Below are 15031 nucleotides of genomic sequence, written 5' to 3'. Positions count from 1 at the left end.
TTTAATTTAAAGCAAATTTAAAAATTTATATTCAAAACACTCTTTATCTTTATGTATAATTCGAATTGATAAAAAAATATTTTTTTAATCTTATATTAAACATTTTTAATTATTTTTAATTTTATTATTATTTTAAAATTATTAATTTTTATTTTGATTATATCATCTCATCATATTATACACTATCATTTTTTCTTATCATTCTTTTTACATGGATAACTATTATCGTCTCACCGTCACTATTATGTTGTTTTGTTTTATTTTTTTTTTGTTTTCTTCTTCTATTAATCACAACCACAATCAATTACTATAATACCATTATGGCCGCTCTCATTTTTGTTCATCACTTTGTATGTGAAAGGCAGATTAAAAATATATAAGAATGAGTTAACAAAATAATTTATGAGAGTTCTTCAGTTCATTATTGATAGGTATATACATGTCAAAAAAATTAAAAAATAAATATCAGATAAAAAAATAATCATTTTTTTTAAATTAAATTGATGAGAGAAAACTTTGTATATGAAAGACGGATTAAAAATATATAACAATGAATACAGTTTGGTAAGTAAACTGAAGAGAAAGGAGAATGAAGGTGAAAGTTATGCGTGAAATTAATATCCGCAGTAAAATGGTATAAAATTTGCAATTGTAGTAAATGAAAGCGAGAAAAAGATGGAGGCGATACAATCACTATATAATATAGAAGAGTGCACCTAATGGTGAGAGGAAAAGCACTAAAAATTGAATAATAAGATCAAACTTGGTATAAAGTACTCACATAAAGAATATACCCAAAATAAAATGATAAGATCCATAAAAAATTATTTATCATCCCTAATTATTTTTTTCCTCCTTTCATACATGGCGTCGAAAATCAACATTTGGCATAGTCATTATCTAGTTCAGAAAATTACAAAAACTAATCCAAATAATTGTTACATACAGAGAAGCACATTCAGATTTGGAAAGAGAAGTAAGAAAAATTGAAAACGGATAAAATTAATTAAATGGATAAATTATTGGAACAGAGAATTGAAGAAGAGGTTACGGTTCCTACAACTATTAGTGAAATACAGAATAAAAATAAGATAGAAGAACATGTGTTGCTGTTAACGGTGAAAGTTCTTTTATTTAAAGTAACTGACGTATGGGAGAATCTCTATCATTAAGGGCAACATTAGAAAGTAAATTTGAATACGAGAACTCCGTATCCACATTATATATTGTTATAGATTTCTGTTACTTGTGCCTGTTCCATTGTCATGCGCTTCCATTACTGTATGTTTCAAAAGTAAAATATAATTATTAAAAACTAATTGAATTCATAACAAAGAAAATTAGTTATCGTGTTACCTGTGTCAAATTGATGATGGGTGGTAGCTCTGGTCATTTGTCTAATTGTAGTCAATTGGGTTACTCCTATGTTTGTAGTTAATCGAGTACCTCTACCTGCGTTTGGCATTGAAGTTGGAATTGGAGTCAGTTGATATGGCAACTTGTTTTCCTTGTCGAATCATCTCCCAATAAGTTGCACGTCTTCTAGCTAGGTGTTGCTGTCTTTGTTCTTCGATCATGTTGTCTTCTTCGCCTAGCATATTATGTTCAAGTGGGTTGACATTGACGTGATTGTTGATTTTGTGAAGTTTCCATTTCTATTTGTCAGAAAGATAGCAAGATGCAGAAAAAAAAAAAAAAGGTTTGCAAGACCAAAATTAAAAGTGAAAAGTAAATCAGTTTTAAAATATGTCGTGGGTTGAAAATGAATTAATTTAATACTCTGTCGTGACATAAATTTTTTTTTATAAAAAAATAAAAAATTGAAGACGTGGTAACAATTTGTTATATTGAATTTAGTATGTAACAAAAATAAAAAAGAAATAGGGGTAAAATAGGGAGAAGGAATTGGATACCAAACTTTTTTATCCCATTATATATTGGTATAGATTATATATTGGTATAGATAAAAAAATAGTTATTATGACAAAAATAAAAAAATAGTAAATAGAAAATAATAGAAAAAATAGTTATTATAATAGAAATTAAAGTTGTCAATCATGCCATGGGACTATTTCAATTCGAAAAGAATAAAAAAAATTTAAATCTAAATTTATTTGATATTAAATAAAATAAAATTACATAAAACATTATTATTTACCGTATAAATTAAATAAAAAATTATCAATATTTTTAAATAAATATTTTATACAACAACTGTCAAGCAGAACTCACTGAATAAAAAAAATTGAACATTAAACTCCCATATTTTCTTTGTATATTGTTATTATGTTATAGTATAAATAATAGTTTTGGAATTATCTAAATATTTTAATATAAATTATTTAATATTATCAAAGCTAAAAAATTTAAGAGATAAAATTAATATTTCTTCTAATGATTATTTTTAAAATTATAAATACACAATAAAAAATTAGAGTACATTAAAATAGTACCATAATAAAAAATAATTCAAAAAATAAAATTAACAAACTAATGGAATATATATACACAACTAACCAATGTTATCATCATTCATAATATTATTTGGACAAATTCTAATACTTGAATATCTAAAAACAGATTTTTAACATATAAATAATATTTTTTGAATTTCGTAAATTTTTTAATATAAATGATTTAATATTGTCTGAAAAAAAAATTAAAAAATAAGATTAATATTTATTTTAAGAATGATTTTTATCAAAATTATAAATACATAATAAAAATTTTGAATACATTAAAATAGTACCATAATAAAAAAAATTCAAATATTAAATTAATAGTGTAAATTTTTTAAGTGAACAATTAACAACCATTATACACTGTATTATAGATATATGTAACATAGTATATTAGAAATAATTAAAAGTTTACTAAGTATGAATTAAAGCTTTTAAAAAATGATAATTTATACCCACTAATATTATTACCGTTCTATCTATTACTTAAATTGGACCAATTTTATTATTATTATGAATATCTGAATATTTAAAAGTAAATCTATTATTGGCATGAGTCTAATGTATTTTTAAAATTTATTAATGTATTCAATAATATTAATAAGAGATGAAATGAGAAGAGAAAAATGGGTAAGAGGTGACAGGTGAAAATTACGTCAAGTGGCCAAGTAGAGTAATGAAAGTTTTTCAGAGATAACTGACATTAAGTGGAGAAGTTGATTAGAAAGGGTAATACTGAAAAAAAATTTTAGACACCAAACCCATGTATTGCCATTATATATTGTTATAGATTTTGACATTATCTATCTCTGCCTATTTTACTTTATCTTATCCATAATTCGTCTTATATTTATTTACGAGTTTTGAGATCTTTATCCATTTTTTTATTTTCTCAAATGTATTTTTATTATTATTATTTTGACATTATCTATCTCTGTCTATTTTATTTTATCTAATCCAGAATTCTTTATTTTTATTTGCAAGTTTTGAAGATCTATACACACTCCATTTATATTCATCTTTTTCAAATGTATTATTATTATTATTATTTTGGTTTAGATTGTAAGAGGGAGAGATATAGAAAATGTAGTTGCTTGAAAGTAGAGAAACTGAATTGCATTAGAAACTAATGAGGAAGTAAAACCTTATTTACTTATGTTACAATGTATGAATGTACACATATATAGTCATAGATGAATAAAGGCTAACGGCTATGAGAGGAAAATCAATTACACAAACTAACAAACACTCATAGCACAATTCAAGAATTGGATAAGATATTCTTGTTTTTATAATCTAACCTAGATTATAAAATTTAGTATGTAATATTCAAATATGTATATGAATGAATAATGACAAAATGAATATATGTGACTAAAATTTTAATTTATAATTTTATATATTTTTATGTTTTTTTTATTTATACAGTGATAATTATTATTGTAATTATATATATTATTTAATTATATCTTTATCTTTATAGTAATACAAATAGAGAGTTCTTATGTTGACATTGTGCTCATATATTGAGTTTAAAAATTATTTGTTTAGGTGTCGTTACAAAAAATTTTTAAATACACTTATTTACTTAAGTTGTTACTTTCTAAAATTATAAAATTTTCTTGAAAGGGATGTCCAAATCTCACTTCCCCGAGCTTGGTTTCTTTTGCAAAACTAAGAACTAGGCTTGCTATGTGGAGCAAAAATTAAGGTGTAAGAACCGCGAATTAACTAATCGATTAATTAACGTAAAATAATAATAATTTAATTATTCAGAATAGGTCCAAAATTTTAGAATATTAATTAAAAAATATAAATATTATCTTTGAACTCAATAGATTTTTCTGAGTTGAAAAATATAATTTTTTTCGGAAAATTGCGTAAAAATACGTACCGGTAAATGAATCGGCAGTACTGGCTTAAATCGGTCTGGTACTGTGTGAGAATAATTAAAACCAGTAGAAAACCTTAGAAAAATATTTAGAATTAAAAATCGGACACTAATTTTAAAGGTTTGACCCGAAAATGGGTCAAACGGGCCAAAGATGCTAACGGATTGGATCGGGCCCAAGTTGGACCCAAGCCCAACATATTTAAAGCCACTTAAGTGACAATTGAGTCTCTTTCTCCCCACTACAGCAGCAGCAATGTGAGTTGAGAGAGAAGAGAGCAAGGATTCCAAAATTTACTATTCATTATCTTCTTCTTAGAGCCATATCTCACTCTCCGGAGCTCCGATTCACGTGCCGTCAGTTGTCACACGAAACTCTCGTCAAGCTCTTCGATTTTATCCTAACAAAGTGGTAAGAAAATTTCAATTTCTTGCCCAGTTCTTCTTTCTATAACATATTCGAATCTGGGTATGGTGTATGAGTGGTTCTTGTGATTTTGATCATTTAGGTATAATCTAGCACCGGGTACTTAGTGAGTTTTATCCTAATCAACTATGGATAAGGTAAACTTGCTCTTATCCCTTGTGTGTTTGTGTAATTAGGAACCCTAGGTATTGATTTATGATAAACTATGTATGTCTAGCTTGGAATTGTGATTATTAGAGCATTGATTCTTGAATTGGTGGCTTTTGGTGAGTTGAAGCTTGTTGGTGTAACACCCTGATGCTTTTAAAATGAGATTAACTTTATCTGAATTATATTTAGTAGGTGATATTCAAAACCTTGTGAAATTTTGTTTCTTTTTAAAACAAATATGAAATATTCATATAAAATAATTTATATATAAAAATATTAAATAATTAGTTTTTATTATAATGGTTACTAGTTGAAAAATATAAGTGGATTTGAAAATATTAACATGAAAAATCGGTGTGCTAAACTATGAAGGCACAACAATGACAAGTTTTACTCATACCAAATAAAAAAGGAAACATAATAGTTACAATTGCAATCAGTCAATAAGGATAAAACAAGACACATAGAAAATCCTAATTCTCTTAATTTGTTTAACTATGGCTAAAACAATCGCATATTCTTCCTTCTTAAGGTAAACTTTTAATGTTTTGTATCTACGTCCTCGATAGCTTGCTCCCACTAGTGCACCTGTCTTTTCACCTCAACTGTATTGCCTCGTACTGCATCGTTCCTGAAGATGGTACGGAGAGAGGGGTGAGAAATAAAAGTTTCTCAGTAGTTTATCTATATGGTGTCATCGTATCCATCCCCAGTCACTCCGAGTTTTAAAATAAAAACAGTGATGATGCAATGTTGTTCAATTATTCAAAAGTCTTGATTAGTCGGAGTGGTGTGACTTTTAGATGCTTCTCATTTATTTATGTTATAACATGTGTAATGCATACAAAATGTCTATAGCGTTAAAACATATAAAGGTAACTCATAAACCTTAGTATGATGTTCTCATAAGCCATAAAGCAAGACGAAATAAATAATAAATAAGAGAAGAATAGTAACATTGTCATAGATAAGTTAAACAGAATAGATCTGAATAAAATAAAGATCTTAAACAATATCATACATCATACAAAAAGGAACTTTGAAAAAAGAAGGATCTTTGAATGCAATAATAAACATAATCATAAATAATAAAAAAAAAGATAAAAGAAGAACAATCATGATCACTCTTTTCATTGCACTTTTCATTACTTTTTCTCGTGGCTTTTATGGAAGGTATTGAGCTCAAACCGGTATAAAAGGTGGGAGTCCTCTTCCCTTACCGAAGGTTCTTATCCCAAATGTTTTGGCGATCACCTTCCCTTATCGAAGGATCATCTCGATTGATCACCTTCCCTTACCGAAGGATCACATCGATATCTTGTCTTTGGGGGTCACCTTCCCTTACCGAAGGATCATTCCCTCAGTTCAATTTACAATCAAGGTTATTTAGACATACACAAGAAGGAAGTCACGTCAACAAAGATATATTATTATATAAAATTGATGGGATAGTCCCCTTCCCTTACCGAAGGTTCTTATCCCAAACGTTTTGGCGATCACCTTCCCTTACCAAAAAATCATCTCGATCGATCACCTTCCCTTACCGAATGATCATATCGATATCTTATCTTTGGGGGTCACCTTCCCTTACCGAAGGATCATTCCCTAAGTTCTTTAATGCACATAAGATTGTTATTATAATGCATAATGCGTATGAAGAAAAGAAACATTATACCATGACATGCAAAGCTAACATCTATGCTCGAAAACATTTAAAACATGACATATAAAAATTAGCACAAAACCCCCTACCTCGAGTAAAGTTCCGCTAGGTATTCTGATGCAAATAGATTCGGTTTGTTAGTGAAGAGAGACTTGTTTCAGGGCTAGACTTTATGTATACTAGAATGTTTTGTATAGAAAAAGGGAATATAATGAGAAAGGAAGGATCAAATAGCTCTCAGGTATGTGCAGATTATGTTATGATGCATTTAGGTGAAATCTTCAATCTGGATCGTCACTTTGGAAGCCTTATAACTTTTTCTACGTTTGGAATTTGGAAATAGCTATTAGAGACAAATTTATAGATAATTGAATTATCTTTAAAACGAATTTTAAACAAAGTCAATCGGATAACCACAGCTTGAGATATTTCTGAAATACTGTTAGTATATTAAGCTGGCTAATAAGAGCACGATTTTCTACTCTAAACTCGTAACCGATTTATCTACCTAATTTAATTTGAATGTGATTTTATACTGAACTTAAGGAATAGAGATAGTATTCTTATCTTTTCATATAACAAAATATCATTCAAATCTAATAAATGTAGAATTAGTTATGACTATGTTTTAAAAGGTTGTTTACTGTCGGTTAGAGATTTACTACCACTAGTGCTTTCATATGTTTAAATTTTAAATTCAAATCTTAAATTATTACTATTTTAATTAATTAATTAGTTATTAAAAAAATGACTTAATTCAAAAAAGTTGGGATGTTACATTCTCACCCCCTTAAAAAAGAATTTTGTCCTCAAAATTCATGTCTCCTAAGAAGATACTAATTCAACCTTACTTATTCTAGTAGATTTTATCTACATTTTCTTTCTATAGGAATATATCATATATGATAGTTCCAACATAAGTAAGTTCAATCAAGAAAATACAAAGACATGCATGTACTCTCGGTAAAAAGACCTTAAAAAAAAAACGAATTTGCATATGAAAACTTGTATGATAAACATATTGTATGCATGTAAAAGAAGGAAAGAAAGGAATAATGCTATAAAGATAACAGGACATCATACGACAACAACATAGATGATAAATAATAGAATAGAGCATGACGCATGCCAAACATATATAAAAAGGTAATAAAACATAATTTCCTACTATTTTTTTAAATATATATATTTTTTTGAGAATGTCTCATGTGCATTTTTCTATGTCTTTAAGTATGAGTAGGGTGTTCTTAGGCAATCCATATTTTGACCTTTAACACATGCACATTTTGATCAAATAGTTATGGCAATAAGGCTCAAAAAAAAACTTTTAGGGGCACATTAACTTTGACTATTAGATGATTACATATCACATAGAAAATATTTCATTGTATAACACTAATTATAACTAAATGATAATAATTTAATCTAACAAACATAGAATATGGCCCTATGGGATCAAATGGCTCTGATACCAAAATTGTAACACCCTGATGCTTTTAAAATGAGATTAACTTTATCTGGATTATATTTAGTAGGTAATTTTCAAAACCTTGTGAAATTTTATTTCTTTTTAAAACAAATATGAAATATTCATATAAAATAATTTATATATAAAAATATTGAATAATTAGTTTTTATTATAATGGTTACTAGTTGAAAAATATAAGTGGATTTGAACATGAAAAATCGGTGTGCTAAACTATGAAGGCACAACAATGACAAGCTTTACTCATACCAAATAAAAAAGGAAACATAATAGTTACAATTGTAATCAGTCAATAAGGATAAAACAAGACACATAGGAAATCCTAATTCTCTTAATTTGTTTAACTATGGCTAAAACAATCGCATATTCTTCCTTCTTAAGGTAAACGTTTAATGTTTTGTATCTACGTCCTCGATAGCTTGCTCCCACTAGTGCACCTGTCTTTTCACCTCAATTGTATTGCCTCGTACTGTATCGTTCCTGAAGATGGTACGGAGAGAGGGGTGAGAAACAAAAGTTTCTCAATAGTTTATCTATATGGTGTCATCGTATCCATCCACAGCCACTCCGAGTTTTAAAATAAAAACAGTGATGATGCAATGTTGTTCAATTATTATTTTCAAAAGTCTTGATTAGTCGGAGTGGTGTGACTTTTAGATGCTTCTCATTTACTTATGTTATAACATGTGTAATGCATACAAAATGCCTATAGCGTTAAAACATATAAAGGTAACTCATAAACCTTGGTATGATGTTCTCATAGGCCATAAAGCAAGACGAAATAAATAATAAATAAGAGAAGAATAGTAACATTGTCATAGATAAGTCAAACAGAATAGATCTGAATAAAATAAAGATCTTAAACAATATCATACATCATACAAAAAGGAACTTTGAAAAAAGAAGGATATTTGAATGCAATAATAAACATAATCATAAATAAAAAAAAAAGATAAAAGAAGAACAATCATGATCACTCTTTTCATTGCACTTTTCATTACTTTTTCTCGTGGATTTTATGGAAGGTATTGAGTTCAAACCGGTATAAAAGGTGGGAGTCTCCTTCCCTTACCGAAGGTTCTTATCCCAAACATTTTGGCGATCACCTTCCCTTACCGAAGGATCATCTCAATCGATCACCTTCCCTTACCGAAGGATCACATCGATATCTTGTCTTTAGGGGTCACCTTCCCTTATCGAAGGATCATTCCCTCAGTTCAATTTACAATCAAGGTTATTTAGACATACACAAGAAGGAAGTCACGTCAACAAAGATATATTATTATATAAAATTGATGGGATAGTCCCCTTCCCTTACCGAAGGTTCTTATCCCAAACGTTTTGGCGATCACCTTCTCTTACCGAAGGATCATCTCGATCGATCACCTTCCCTTACCGAAGGATCATATCGATATCTTGTCTTTGGGGGTCACCTTCCCTTACCGAAGGATCATTCTCTCAGTTCTTTAATGCACATAAGATTGTTATTATAATGCATAATGCGTATGAAGAAAAGAAACATTATACCATGACATGCAAAGCTAACATCTATGTTCAAAAACATTTAAAACATGACATATAAAAATTAGCACAAAACCCCCTACCTCAAGTAAAGTTCCGCTAGGTATTCCGATGCAAATAGATGCGGTTTGTTAGTGAAGAGAGACTTGTTTCAGGGCTATACTTTATATATACTAGAATATTTTATATAGAAAAAGGGAATAGAATGAGAAAGGAAGGATCAAATAGCTCTCAAGTATGTGCAGATTATGTTATGAGGCATTTACGTGAAATCTTCAATTTGGATCGTCACTTTGTGAGCCCTATAACTTTTTTTACGTTTGGAATTTGGAAATAGCTATTAGAGACAAATTTATAGAGAATTGAATTATCTTTAAAAAAAATCTTAAACAAAGTCAATCGGATAACCATAGCTTGAGATATTTCTGAAATACTGTTAGTATATCAGGCTGGCTGATAAGAGCGCGATTTTCTACTCTGAACTCGTAACTGATTTATCTACCTAATTTAATTTGAATGTGATTTTATACTGAACTTAAGGAATAGAGCTAGTATTCTTATCTTTTCATATAACAAAATATCATTCAAATCTAATAAATGTAGAATTAGTTATGACTATGTTTTAAAAGGTTGTTTACTGTCGGTTAGAGATTTACTACCACTAGTGCTTTCATATGTTTAAATTTTAAATTCAAATCTTAAATCATTACTATTTTAACTAATTAATTAGTTATTAAAAAAATGACTTAATTCAAAAGGTTAGGATGTTACAGTTGGAGTTCAAATTTGGTGTGTTGTGCATATTGAAAATCGGCTAAGGTATGGTTTCGGTTTCTTCTATGTAATATATAATATTTCTGGACACTTAAGCTAGTGTGACCTATAAGATAGGTTGGATTGAAATGGTTGTTGAGATTGTTGAAGGAGAATGTACGATGCTTTGATGAATTTGAATATATTTTAATAAATTGTGATGTTGAAGTTGATAAATGATATTTGAATTCTGAGATTGAAGTTGAATGAGTTTGATTATGATGATTGTTAGTGATATAATGGTGATTGATGATTGTGTTGAGTGAGAAATTGTTTGTGTGATACAATTGATCATTGGAGTTGAGAAATAGGTAATGTGAATGGAAACTTGGTAAAATTGGTAAAATAAGACATAAAAGGGTAAATTCTGAGGTAAATTGGAGTTTGGTGTGGTTTTGATTTTGTTTTGATTATGAATTTTAAGGATTTGAGAAATTAGTGAACTTTGGTAAAAATGGATTTTTGGTGAACTTTGACGGATCATATCTTGAGCTGCAGTTTTTTAAATTGAATGGATTTCATATCAAATTAAAGATAATTTAAAGAGCTTTAAAACGGTATAGATTTTTTAAAAATATGAATTTTGTAGAGGAAGATACGATCGTTGGAAGTTTGTGTCAGAAATCTGAATTCTGTGATGTTGTAGAATTTATGATTTCTGGTTTGTGTGCGCACGCACACTACTGTGCGCGTGCTCTGATCAGTGGCAATTTTTGACTTGTACGTACGCACAGCCTTATGCGCACGCACACCCTATGACATTTTGAAAACGTGTGTACGGACACTCTTGTGTGCATGCACACACAGGGAGGTGCCTACTGTTAGGAGCGCTAGCACACTCTGGTGCGCGCGCACACCCAGCGAAATTTGCAAGTTGTGCATACGCACAACCTCGTGCGCACGCACACACTAGGAGTCGCAGTCTATTCAGGGCGATCGCACGTATCTGTGCGCGTGTTTAAAATGAAAACTTTTACCTTCTGTGCGTACGCACACTTCTTTACGTACGCACACTTCTTGAAAATCCTTCTATGCGTGCGTAAGCACAACCCTATTTGTATGCACGCTGCCCTGTTTTTCAATTAAAAATCTTGTTTTTGTCTATTTTACCTTCCCAGCAAGTTTGTAAACTTTCGTAACACTTATCTAAGATCCTTTAGCTTGTTTTTAGGTGTCAAAATATGGGGGATGATTTGGGTAAGTTTAATTTGATATTTTTGTTGTAAAATATTTAGAAAACGGAGACTTAGGTTTCTGGAGTACTGAGGATGGATTTGGTTAAGTGAGAAGGCGGAGTATTGTGTTGATGATCACTGACTATGAATTGTGAAAATTATGAATTGATGGTGGTTGAGACGAGTCTGGTACTCAGAATGGAATGATGGATCACTGATATACTGAAAAATGATTTCTGAAAATCACTGAATTACTCTTTTATACTGAGATTGTTAAGACGCTATGCGCCTGGCAGGGACGGTAGGTTAATCCCGCCTGTCAAGGTCGCGTCGGCGGCATAAGGACGGTAGGTTAATCCCGCTTACGTTGAGATGTGAGGTCCGTGGCAAGAGTATCCCGCTCGCATCCTTTCGGAATCACTATAGTCTGCAGGCACTGACATCCTGGACCGTGATCCGGGCATGATATCTCGGAGGTTCCCAATATGAGACCGAAAGGAGACATATCCATGGAGATGTGTCGAGTTGGCAGTTGAACCGACAATGTGATATCACAGCTAATAGGTCAGGCATTCATCATGTGCATCTTCTATTTGTTTGTTTGCTTTGCCAACTTGAAATTGTTTGCCTAATTGAATAACATGATTAATTGCTTCTTAACTTTCTTGATATACATGCTATACTTGTGCTTTACTTGCATTGTTATTACTTGTATTTTCTACTAGGATTGAGGAGGATCGGAAGGCGGTGGCGATGGGATCACATGGCGGTTAGGCTGGTGAAGGCTGTGGGACAGCGGTGAACTGGTAGTTAGAAATCCCTTAAGTTAGTTTACCCCTTTTCATTATGGTTTAAGTTATGGTTTTAAATTTTAGTTATGCCTTAAGTTGAATCTTATGTTGATATGAAACTCTAGGATTGCCTCTGGCGTCCCGGGATCTTATATCTTACATTACTGGGCACTGTTACCATACTGAGAACCTTCGATTCTCATTCTATACTGTTATCTAAATATTTTAATATAAATTATTTAATATTGTCAGAACTAAAAAAAATTAAGAAATAAATTTAATATTTATTATAAGAATTATTATTTTTAAATTATAAATACACAATAAAAAATTAGAGTACATTAGAATGTTACCATAATAAAAAATAATTCAAAAGATAAAATTAACAAACTAATGAAATATATATACACAACTAATCAATGTTATCATCATTCAGTATATTATTTAGACTAATTTTAATACTTGAATATCTAAAAAATAGATTATTAACATATAAATAATATTTTTTGAATGATCTAAATCTTTTAATATAAATGATTTAATATTGTCTGAACCAAAAAAAATTAAGAAATAAGATTAATATTTCTTTTCAGAATAATTTTCATCAAAATTATAAATACATAATAAAAATCTAGAGTACATTAAAATAGTATCATAATAAAAAAATTCAAATATAAAATTAATAGTATAAATTTTTTAAGTGAACAATTATCAATCATAATACACTGTATTATAAATATACGTAACATATTATATTAGAAATAATTAAAAATTTACTAATTATGAATTAAAGCTTTTAAAAAATGATAATTTATACCCACTAATGTTATTACTGTTCTATCTATTACTTGAATTTGGATCAATTTTATTGTTATTTTCTATCTGAAGGTTTAAAAAGTAAATATATTATTGATATAAGATTAATATATTTTTAAATTTTACCAAAAATAAAGTAATTTTTTATATAAATCATAGCTACTAAGAGTAAAAAAAAAAAAGTATAATAGTAATAATCAAAACATAGATCTAAATGAAAAAATTATTATTTATAATTTATAATAATTAATTTAAATACAGTACCTCAAGTAAAATACTGAAAGACAATAATTTTGGGCATGTGTCTATTTTTATTTGTGATATCTTTAAAAAAAATAAATTAGATTAAAAACAAATTAAATAAAAAAATTTCTATTTGTATTTAATAATAATAATAAGAGATAAGATGAGAAGAGAGAAACATATGAGAGCTGAAAGATAACGGATAAAAGTTATGTCAAAGTGGCCAAGTAGTGGAAAAGCTAATAGAAAGGGTAACACTGGAAAGAAATTTTGGACACCAAACCCATATATTGTCATTATATATTGTTATAGATATTTTAATATAAATTATTTAATATTGTCATAACTAAAAAAATTAAGAAATAAAATTAATATTTCTTCTAAGAATGATTATTTTTAAAATTATAAATACACAATAAAAAATTAGAGTACATTAGAATGTTACCATAATAAAAAAATAATTCAAAAGATAAAATTAATAAATTAATGGAATATATATACACAACTAACCAATGTTATCATCATTCAATATATTATTTAGACTAATTTTAATACTTGAATATCTAAAAAACAGATTATTAACATATAAATAATATTTTTTGAATTATCTAAATCTTTTAATATAAATAATTTAATATTATCTAGACCAAAAAATTTAAGAAATAAGATTAATATTTCTTTTAAGAATAATTTTTATCAAAATTATAAATACTTAATAAAAATCTAGAGTACATTAAAATAGTACCATAATAAAAAATTCAAATATGAAATTAATAGTGTAAATTTTTTAAGTGAACAATTATCAATCATAATATACTGTATTATATGTAACATATTATATTAAAATTAATTAAAAATTTACTAATTATGAATTAAAGTTTTTAAAAAATGTATATCTACTAATATTATTACTGTTCCATCTATTACTTGAATTTGGACCAATTTTACTATTATTTTCAGTATCTGAATGTTTAAAAAATAAATATATTATTGATATGAGATTAATGTATTTTTAAATTTTACCAAAAATAAAGTAATTTTTTATATAAATCATAGCTACAAAGAATAAAAAAAAAGGATAAGAGTAATAATCAAAACCTAGATCTAAACGAAAAAATTATTATTTATAATTTATAATAGTAATAATTATGGACATGTGTCTATTTTCTGTTTGTGATATCTTTAGAAAAAAAGATAAATTGGATTAAAAGCAAATTAAGTAAAAAAATTTCTATTTGTATTTAATAATACTAATAAGAGATAAGATGAGAAGAGATAAATGGATGAGAGGTGAAAGATAACGGATAAAAATTATGTTAAAATGGTCAAGTAGTGGAGAAATTAATAGAAAGAGTAATAAGAAATTTTGGACATCAAACCCATATATTGCTGTTCATACCCTGACCCAACACTAAGGCCCAGGTTTAGACGAAAGGCCAATCCAAAGGATTGAGCCTTACCCTACACCGACCTTCATCCTACGAAGTCGGTCCTTACCACGGCTTGCTCTAAAGAAGTCGGGAACGATGATTAGCTGGCAGATAAACACTCATTCAAATGGGTAACTGCCCTTAAAATCTCTCAACCCACTTCCAG

At 28.4% G+C, this 15031-nt stretch overlaps 1 long non-coding RNA gene across 1 annotated transcript; it reads left to right on the top strand.

The window, feature by feature from the left end:
• Window positions 1-4604: 4604 nt before the first annotated feature.
• LOC148572653 (uncharacterized) lies at window positions 4605-12442 on the top strand. The gene is made up of 3 exons (XR_015907265.1): window positions 4605-4762; window positions 4860-4914; window positions 12311-12442. It is a non-coding gene; the product is annotated as an uncharacterized LOC148572653 (long non-coding RNA).
• The last annotated feature ends 2589 nt before the right edge of the window (window positions 12443-15031 follow it).

The sequence above is a fragment of the Arachis ipaensis genome, chromosome B3, assembly GCF_059453495.1.
Source record: "Arachis ipaensis isolate K30076 ecotype BB chromosome B3, ASM5945349v1, whole genome shotgun sequence".
NCBI classification, from domain to species: Eukaryota; Viridiplantae; Streptophyta; class Magnoliopsida; order Fabales; family Fabaceae; genus Arachis; species Arachis ipaensis.
This window is presented reverse-complemented; position numbering and strand designations above follow the sequence as displayed.